The sequence below is a fragment of the Mirounga leonina genome, unplaced genomic scaffold, assembly GCF_011800145.1.
Source record: "Mirounga leonina isolate KUSES-001 unplaced genomic scaffold, KU_Mleo_1.0 Mir_101448, whole genome shotgun sequence".
Lineage (NCBI taxonomy): Eukaryota > Metazoa > Chordata > Mammalia > Carnivora > Phocidae > Mirounga > Mirounga leonina.
Window position 1 is genome coordinate 1 of NW_023270129.1, and position 10,173 is coordinate 10,173.

General features: G+C 40.9%; 1 long non-coding RNA gene across 1 annotated transcript; it reads right to left on the reverse strand.

Moving 5' to 3' along the window:
• Positions 1-46: 46 nt before the first annotated feature.
• On the reverse strand, positions 47-10,114 carry LOC118024953. The gene is made up of 2 exons (XR_004683237.1): positions 7,070-10,114; positions 47-648 (listed from the first exon to the last, which is right to left on the reverse strand). It is a non-coding gene; the product is annotated as an uncharacterized LOC118024953 (long non-coding RNA).
• Positions 10,115-10,173: the final 59 nt, after the last annotated feature.

The following is a 10,173-nucleotide window of genomic DNA, read 5'->3' on the forward strand; positions in this document are numbered from 1 at the left end:
TTCAGGCAACCTCATATTCAATGACATGATTAATTTATTTGTATAATCCATACTATTTTTAAAGGAATGACCTTGGGAGTATAAGAGCAATTTTTCAAATTTAATTGGACTCTTTAATAGTACTTGCTCAAGAAAAATATGCCAGTGATTTAGAAACACACATACCCCCTGGGAATTAGGGGGCAGGATATTGGAGAGGGGTTCTAGAACCTCACTCTCTTGATTCTCCTTCCATATGCCTAAAACACCCAATTCCTCAAGTGGCTCCTAGAGCCCATGGGAAAAACCACTGATCAAAACCAAAAGAAATTACTCCAATAGTTCCCACTCTATGTTATCTACTTGCTCCCATTTGTACCTACCTTTTGGGGGAAAGTACAAGGCAAATGAGTGTCATTATGGGAGGTCAAAAAGGGAGTCACTGGCTTGACATATAATCAGATTAAAATGTTTTTCTTTTTATCCCATGTAAATACAAGACCAAACGGTCGGTCTTACCCGAAGGTGGCCACAAAGGTCACCGTGGGCCAGCCCAGGATAAAGGACCTCCCAGCACAGATGTTGGCATCCTCCACTCTGTCCATACAGTTGGCAGTCCACATGGTGTTCAGTGGTATTTTCTTTTTTATCTTAAGTTTTTTCTTATACCTAGAAAGATACCCAAACAAGACCTCTGTTAGTTTGTTTCATAAATGTTATGGGAACAGCTGTGCTCATCAGAGACCAGTTCTCACTGCTCCAGGGCACAGCATGCCTCCCTTGTCTCTATTACCCTCTGTGCCCAGCACAGCAAATGGTGACATGACCTTTACAAAGTGTGTGTTGAGCGAAGTCTGGCCCTAGGAAGGCCCTGAAAACACTTCCTCAAATGGCAGCAAGTGGCCATTTTTCTGAATGTTGAGTGTTGAGTAAAGACTATATATTCCAGAGCTTTTTAAGAAAACCATTAATTCATTTATTATTGTTAGAATTTGTTTCTTATTATATATAGTTTTATGGTTATTATTATAGTTAATTATTCATTTATGACTTGCTTACTTCAAAAAGTATTTGAGGGGCTGAACAAAGCTACCTGATACACGATTTATAAAAATAGTCATACAATTTTTTGCTTAAGAGACACAAACCAGGGGGCGCACCTGAGTGGCTCAGTCGGTTAAGCATCCAACTCTTGGTTTCGGCTCAGGTGGTGATCTCAGGGTCTTGAGATCGAGTCCCCATGTAAGGCTCCCCTCTCAGTGGGGAGTCTGCTTCCCCTCTCCCTTTGCCCCTCCCCCCGCTCACGCTCATTCTCTCTAAAATAAATAAATACATAAATAAATCTTCAAAAAAAAGAGAGACAGACAGACAAACCAAGAACAAAAAATAAACTTGGATCAGAAAGATTTTTTTTGGGGGGGGGGATCAGAAAGAATCAAAAGTTATTTTCAACCTTAATTTTAAAAAAATACTTTCTAGCCTTTAAAGCATAGGTTATTTTCAATTTCCCTTCTTAAAATTTTATCCATATCATTTTCCCTTAGATTCTGGCTAAAACTGAAAAACTGTTAGCCTACAGATTGAGCCCAATTTAAAAATCATCAATCCATCCATCAATCAATCCCAGATCAGCGGTCAGGAGGTCTTATATGTGAGTGATGGATACTTCCCATTTCTCTGAGGAGTCAGAAGGTGATCAACTTTGTCAGTGGTGAAATTGCTTTTTGACAATTTCTGCCTAATCTTCTTTGATCTCTAACATGAAAACCACCATATTGATTGATTTGGTTAATTCACAACTTTAACTCTCAGGTGGGCTTGGGATTTAAATAGTTATAAGCCCTCTGAGGGATGCTTAGGGAACTTGGACACACCACTCTGGAACTCCTTACTATTCAGAAACACATGTGGAAACCCTAAACTAAAATGAGATCAAAGACACCTCATGTGCAAAAATCCCTATGACTCCAGTGATTCATGGAACAATTAAAGCTAAGACTCTCCAATGGGTTTTATGAAATAAAAATAATTTTGCTGGACGCACACTTGAAGGATAATCTAGATTCAAAGTTTATGACACAATGAATAAAGTCATCAGATAAAATCATTATCAGATATCAGATGTCTGATTATCAGATAAAATCATTTTTCTAGATAGTAACTCCAAAGGCATTGTCAGGGTAAAAATATATGGCTGATGGGAAAGATAGACATATATCTGTTGGTTTTTAAGATTTTTTCTTTTTTTTTCTAATGTAGGTATCTGTGTGTATACAGACACCCAAGGTACTGTGTGGGAACTTCCAAATACATTGACCTGGAAAAAGGCATTTCAGTAATTCTCTCCTTAGTTCAAGAAAGCACCAAGATTATCTACTCCAAACCAAGGAGTTATCCCAAAGCCCAGAGCATGGTTTCGACTGTCCTATCACATTTGGAGCACTTATCATATGCCAAGCACTGTTCTAAATATTTTATAAATACAAATATAAAAAATGTAATCCTCAAACAACTACACTAGGTGGTCTTTATTAGCTCCATTTTACAAATAAGGAAACTCACAGAAAGGTCAACTAAATTGCCAAAGGCAAGAGAGTTTGAACCCAGACAGCCTAACTCATGAGCCCATGTTTGTAACCACTTGGCCTCTGTGGGTGCTGACCTATCGTTCCATGAACTACCCTTCTCATGTTTCCTACCCTCACTCAGCCTCACTTCGGTCCCCAGAGCCATCAGGCTTTCTCATTGGATTATCTGGGGAGTGAGAGGATAAATCTCAAGACATTATATTAACAAAGCTGGTTACTAGCTTGGAAATATTTAAAGTTTATTACAACAAAGCTTCATACTTCAGTGGATTCTTCTAGGGTCTTACTGCATTTCTTCACTCTCAATCACTGACCCAACTGGATTATCTCAGTAGAAATTAGAAAGTATTAATCTAATGTAAACTGACTTGAGGAGAAGAAAGAGGAGGAGAAAGAACTGTGGTTTTTATTTCTAAAAATAGTCCTTTATTATATTTGTATTAACATGATGGATATCACTCTTGCTTTCTGCTACCTCAACCTTTATACCAGAAGGGAAGCCCCAGTGCACTGTGGAAATTTACAGGATTCTAGGGGGATTTCCCCTGTTCTAAGATAGGGGTATCCTTTTACAGATGTTGGGAGTGGGGGTCATGTTATATTCTGTAAGTAATTCTTTGTAATTTCACGGATAATGAGTTAATAGTCATCTTCATCTTTTGACCTAATTTAAATTCATTTTTTGTTTCATTTTATATTCTTTAATAACTACATATGAGGAATGTGATGTCTAAAGAACTAAGTTCAGTCCCTTCCTTTTTGTAAATTCTTCATGGGCCTCTACTAGTATTAATATCTTAATATTTATCAAGCAGATACTGTTCTTAAAAATAAAGTAATAATTTTCTTTGAAAAATAACTTATTTAGTATTCTAATGAATATCAAAAGTAATAAGGAAGGTTCCATCTGACCTCAATTCTTGAGAAATTTCTGAAGGTGTATGAAAAGAATCCCCAAACAATTTTCACTATTATTAACATCTTGTACGACTAGAGAAATATAATTTCTTTGTGAAGAAACAAACATTTAAATTCCTTTTATTATTACACACAAACTAAAATTCACTAATTTTGACAGAATACAGAGGTAGCAATTAGTCAACTACTTACCCAATTTGTGTTAATTTCTATAGCGTCAACCTAAAGATGAGAGTTTCCAGCTGAAGCCTGCAGGTGAGCTGAGGTAAAATAGAACCTGGGTCACCCCAACCCCTTCTTATGGCTAATTGGAAAACGTAGGCCCTAAATTCAGATGATTAATTTGAACAGATTGATTCAGGGCATAACACAATCCTCCAAGAACAAGGATGACAGGGATGAAACAAGGTTGTTAATGCAGGAGCTATTTCTTTTTGGTTGTTTCCTTCTAGAAAAAAAAAATGTAAACTTGTCCAATATTCACAGTGATCATAAATATACCCAAATGTTTACTATGGGAATGTTCTCATGGTCGTTTTCTAAAAACTGTGGCAAAAACTTGTACGCGGCCACAGCATGAAGTGCTGCTCGTGACTGCTAGGGACAGAATTGTGTCCCCTCCCCCACTGCTCCCCACAGTCTTACCGTGAAGCCCTCTCTGCCAATATGACCATGTTTGAAGAGAGAGCTTTTAAGCGGTAACTAAGTGTAAATGGGGCCATCAGGGTAAGGGCTTAATCCAGTAGGATTGGTGCCCTTGTAAGAAGAGGGAGAGAGAGCTCTGTGTGTGTGTGTGTACATGCAGGCGCTGAGGAAACCCCACAGGGCATAGGCGAGAGGGCAGCCATCTGCACGCAGAAAGACAGCTCTCGCGGGAACCTGACCCTGATGGTGTCCCGAACTTGGACTTCCAAAAATCTGTGTTCTCTCTCTGTCAAGGGCCTTGGTTTTAGAAGCCAAATTCAAGTGCCTGAGATCACTTACATTTTCTAATATTCCAAATGGATGTAAAAAGTATATAAGATAATCTTTCAGGAGCTGAGTCTCTTAAAGAGAACATTATTAAATACATTGATGTAGATTTTGTCACATCATAAAAACCCTTGCGTAGACACAAAGACCTATCTCAAAAGCAATATGTGAAGAGGAAAAATGTTGCACTTCTTTTGTAATAGTGAACCAATCAAAATAAAAAATTCAGCTCTTAAAAGGATGCAGTTCTCTCATGGGGAAAGAACACTGCCTTTATATAAAATCTTTTCAGCAGAACACCGTAGGTTCTGTAAAACCCGCTGAGAGGTAAGCAGTATCCAGGACAATAAATGGCTCTAGTAAGAAAAGAAAGGTCTTCTCCTCTCCCTAAGTGCTATAATAATTACAAAGATGAAAACAAAGTGAAGGACAACCTGTTCCCCTTATAAATCGAATGTGAGTGGTCTGCAAGGTCCCAAGGAGCAGGAAAGGAGTTTGCTGTTTGTTAGCGTGTCTCGGGCTGAGCATGCAAGAGTAGGTGTGGCATGGTGTGGCAGGAAGAGTGTGGCCTTGGGATGAAGGCAGGCCTGGCTTGGAGTCTCTCCCACCATTTCCCTGTGGATGACAGGTCCATTCCTGAGACTTCCTCCATCCCCACTTTCATTTCTGCAGTCGGTGGATGGTAACAATACTGGCCTTGGAGGGCTGTGGGGAAATTACACGAGGAATCTGTAATGCTCCTCGTGTGGTCCCCAGCATGCATCCCACACATTTTAGTCTCCTGTACTCACCTTGGTTAAATAAAGGGAATGGTAACTAGTCTGCTTTTTTAAAAATAATGATGTGGCCCTCTATCAGGAGGAGCAGAGTGCGTCATACGGACCTCATGCCAGGACCTGGACAGTCTTTTTCTCTCTGTCCTCCTCATGACATCACCACCTCCAAGGCTACATCTGTAGGCAATATCACTCATCTCAAATATATTTTACTATTTCTGTCTTTGCCTCTGATTTTTTTTTTTTTTTTTTGGACAGCTACACTACCTTCATTTCTCAGTTCACTAAGCATTCTGACCTATTTCTTACCAGATACCAAGCAGATTGGAGTTGTTTACTCAACATAAAGGAAAGGTTGATTTCAATAATGAGAGAGAATCTAGGTGTTCATGGAATGTTGTATGAAATTCAGAAAAATAGAAATAATAGAAACAGCAGCACCACACGTAGAATAAAAGCCTGTACTTTGAAAGAAACGGACCTAATTTCAAATGTAGACTCTACTCATCACTAATATGGTGACCTGGGCAAAACCTTCAGACCTCTGATTTTCAGAGGTCTTCTCTAAAATAAAAATAATCCCATCTCACAGGGTAGTTGTAAGGTTGGAGAAGATTGCATACATGAAGTTCTTAGCATAACACCTGTCATGTAGTAAGCCCCTGATAAATTATCATTAATGTCACTCAGATTGAGTACAGCATTTTGCCAAATTAGTACTTGCATGTCTTACTAATGGCATGGCATAACTGGGAGCTGGTGAGGGCAGCAAAATAAAGGGGGCGTAGTTTTTTTCTGGTGACTAAAAAGCTTCTTGATATTTGGTTTGTTGGAATAGTCTTTGTCTTTCATGATGTTTTGTGAATAATGAAAACAGAGACAGAGCAAGTAAACAGCTGACCTCCCATCCACCTGCTTTTGGACATTTATTGAGCAATCATCAGGTTCCAGGCTGGCTATCAGTTACCTTTGTGTTCAGGGTTGAGAGGAAAGTGCACGCAGTTAGTTCTGTCTCCAGCATATATTCCCAACCTGTCTGCTGCCTCCTTCCTTTTTACTGCACTCCTATCCTGGAGCCCTTGAGAGCAGGCATCAGGACTACTGCCTCCCCTAACCAGTCTCCCTGCTCCCACTCTTGCTCAACCATCCATCCATTACCTACCAACAGTCAGAAAAATTTGCGAGAGCTATAAATCAGATTCAGTCAGTCCTAGTTAAAAATGCTTTGGCAAAATATTTCCACTTTTCACCATGGCCTGTGAAGACCGTGTGTGACTGGACCCCGAGCGCAGTTTCACATCTGATCGCATGCCCCATGCTTTCGGCTCCCATCAAATCAGCCTTCCTGAGCCCCTCCCCCCAGGGGTCAGGTTGCACCCACGTAGCCTGCCGGTCCCTCAGCCTAGAAGGTTCAGGCACCTTGTCTAGGACTGTGGCTGCTTCTCATCCCATAGATCGAGTTTCAGTGCTGCCACCTAGGAGAGGCCCTCCTGGACTACCCCTCTCTCATACGTTCCCATCATCTCCACACGGCCCCCTGTCTACTTTCTATCAGAAGCACTAATCACAATCTATAATTACCCCTCTTATTTTTGTCATTTGTAAGTTCCAGGCAAGAGACACACTGCTTGTCACATTCTCTATTGTATTCTCTGCAGGCGGGGGGGGAGGGGGGCATGGCACAAAACAAGACCTCCATAAGTACTTGTTGAATGAATGAAGGATCCAAACATGGGCAAAAACAAAAGAAAAAAAATGTCATGTCTTCTTATGGTAAGGGTTAATGGAAATGTAACTTCGTGATCATCACAAGGGCACGTTGCTTAGTATACATACTTGGTATCGGACACCAGCAAGAAATCGCTGAATAAGAAGAGGTGCCGCTTCTGCCTCCTCCAGCCTCTCTTGAGCTCGACGGGGCCGTGGATAAGCAGGGTATCGGCGGCACCCTCAGATGATGTAGTGCTTTTGCTGCAGGCATCCACCTCAACAGAAGAGCTCTTCCTGCAACCCACCAAACACCACGGAGCAGCTAGTTACTAGTCAAATATACAATAGAGTTTTATGCTAAATGTCAAGGTTCGCATAACACTAAAATTTAGTCTCAACCCCGAAAGCAGAGCTCCAGAGCTCACATTCAGGGATCGCTGAGTTATAGAAAGCTATTGAAAGAGATGAGGTCGGACGTCTGGGTGGCTCAGTCGGTTAAGCGTCTGCCTTCAGCTCAGGTCATGATCCCAGGGTCTTGGGATCAAGTCCCACGTCGGGCTCCCTGCTCAGCGGGGAGCCTGCTTCTCCCTCTGCCTCTACCCCTCCACCCTGTTTGAGCTCTCTCTCTCTCTCTCTCACATGCTCTCTTTCTCAAATAAATAAACAAAATATTTTAAAAAAGGAGAGAGAGATGAGGTCACTTGGTGAATTGATGCAGATGGAGAACAGTTTCAAGGACAAAGCCCTTGGGCATGCCAACACTTAGACGTGGGGTGGAGAAAGCAGCAAAGCTAATCATGAGCTTTTAGGAAGGGGAGGATCAAGAGGTAGAGTGTATTACAAGAAGGCAAACAAACAACAACAAACAGGACAATTGGTGGCCTAATATAAAACAAAATGATACGGTGTGTGTGTGAAGAATTAATTACAATTTGCTTTCATGTTAAGATAAAAATGAAGACAACTGAAGATTCTGGAAATTTACTTATCTAAATCTATCTAAATCTTATCTAAATCAATATTCAAACTTGGGGGAAAAATTCTCAAAGATCGGCAAAAATACTGGAAACATCAAAAAGTTTCTAAACACAAGAGTTTAGCTATTACTTGGCTGAGCTCTGACTGAGCTCTGATAGGACTTTCTGGTCATCATAGGTAAAACAGCTAAATTGAACAGAATGCAAAAGTTCTTTCATAAATAGGACAGATATTTTCATAGACCTGGGAAAATTCTCTCTCGTGGAGCCAAGAAAGTGTCTCCTCCGAGAATGTAAACCCTGCTCTCTTCAGCTCAGCAGCACTGAATCTTACGAACCTGAGTAGCCTTTCACGAAGCTGGTGCTGAAGTTACTCATTAGTGTACACATATTAGAAGAAACAAAAGAGAACAACACTTCCTGTTATTGTCAGTCTGTTTTGAGGCTCAAAAATAGTATATCAAAAGACTACCTTCTGCAGTGAAGCCTTGAATGACCACCTATAAGTTCTGCATACTTTCTGAATGATGTGAACATCCTTTTGTCTTCAGTTCTCAGGACTGAAAATCAAGTGAGTCTACAGCACTAGGCAGAGTACTGTAAAATGCTTGAAGCCTGAGGATTCCATAGTAACCTGAGATCACTACCATTATGATGTCACGGATCTAAGGCTCATGTCGTAACTGCCAAACTGACATACTTGTTTCCCTGATTTGGCCTGCACGTTTTGATTTTTTAAAAGTAATCTTTTTTATTTTGAGATAACTATAGATTCATATGTATCTGTAAGAAATAATACAGAGAGATTACATCAATTTTCTACAGACAGAGACTTCCAGACACTTCCATCACCACAAGGATCCTTCCTATTACCCTTTTACAACCACACAAACTTCCTTCCACCTCCCCCACCTCTTTAATCCCTGGCAATCACGAATCTGTTCTCCATGTGTATAATTTTGACATTTCAAGAATGGTATACAGAGGGGATCATATAGTATGTAACATTTTTGTGATTTGCTTTTTTCCACTCAACATAACGGGAGAGTCATCCGGATTGCCACAGGTGCTCACGGTTCATTTCTCTGTGTCTCTTAGTAGTATGCCAGGATATGGCTGTATCACAGTTTGCTTCACCACCTGCTGAAGGAATTCTGGATTGTCTGCAGGCTTGGGCGTTCACTAATAAAGCTGCTGTAAACATCTGTGTACAGGTTTTTGTGTCAGCGTCGGTCTTCTCTCCTCTGGGCTAAATGCCCAGGAGTCCAATTGCCAGGTCCTAGGGTAGCTGCTCTGTTTTGTTTTTTAAGACACTAACTGTTTTCCAGAATGGCTCTGCCATTTCACATTCTCACCAGTACTGTGGGAGTGATTCAGTTTCCCCACATCCACACTAGCATCCACACTGGCAACTAGTGTTGTCATTTTTTATTTTAGCTGTTCTGATAGCTGTGTCATGATATCTCACTGTGGATTTAACGTGCATTTCCCCAATGGTTAGTGATGCTAAACATCTATTTGCCGTGCGGACATCTTCTTCAGTGTGACGGAACCTACAGTAGTCTGTTAAAAACATTTTCCGTGGAGACGGTGTTCCCTGTCCACTAGAAAACTGACCATTTTACAGATGAGGAGGTGCTTCACGGACAGGTTAGACGCTTTCAATTCAAGCAGCTGCGACATAACATGAAGGATTCAAATCCAGCTGACTCAGGAGGTCACTCAGCTTCCTGTGAGGGCCCCCACTCTTCTCACACGGACAGTGTCTTTCCTTTGACAACAGTGGAGGACTGAAATTTGATCCTACTAACAAAGTTCATGGTTTCCCTTATAGGCACCTCGAACAGGTATGTGAATCCCTCTCTTTTATTCCCCACTCGACTCTATGGGCCTCAAGGAAAGAGTCTATGTCTGATTTATCATTTTAATTCTCACAAACATTGGCACATTGGAGGAATTCAAAAATTCTCTTGAATGGGTGAATGAAATAGTTTTCTGGCATGGATGGATGGGGAAAAGGCATGACCTAAACTAGTCTCTCTCTCATTTACTTCATTCATTCAACAGATAGTGTTTGAACCTGTACTAGGAGAAAGACACTTGCTAGGTCTGGGCAACAGAGAGCCAGGCCCAACTCTCACAAAACCAGGATTTAAATGGGCGGGGGGGGGGCGGCAGAAATTAAACAAAGAGTGTCATCAATAACTGTGTAACACCAGACTCTGGAAAGTACTGCAGAGAAAAATTAAAGAG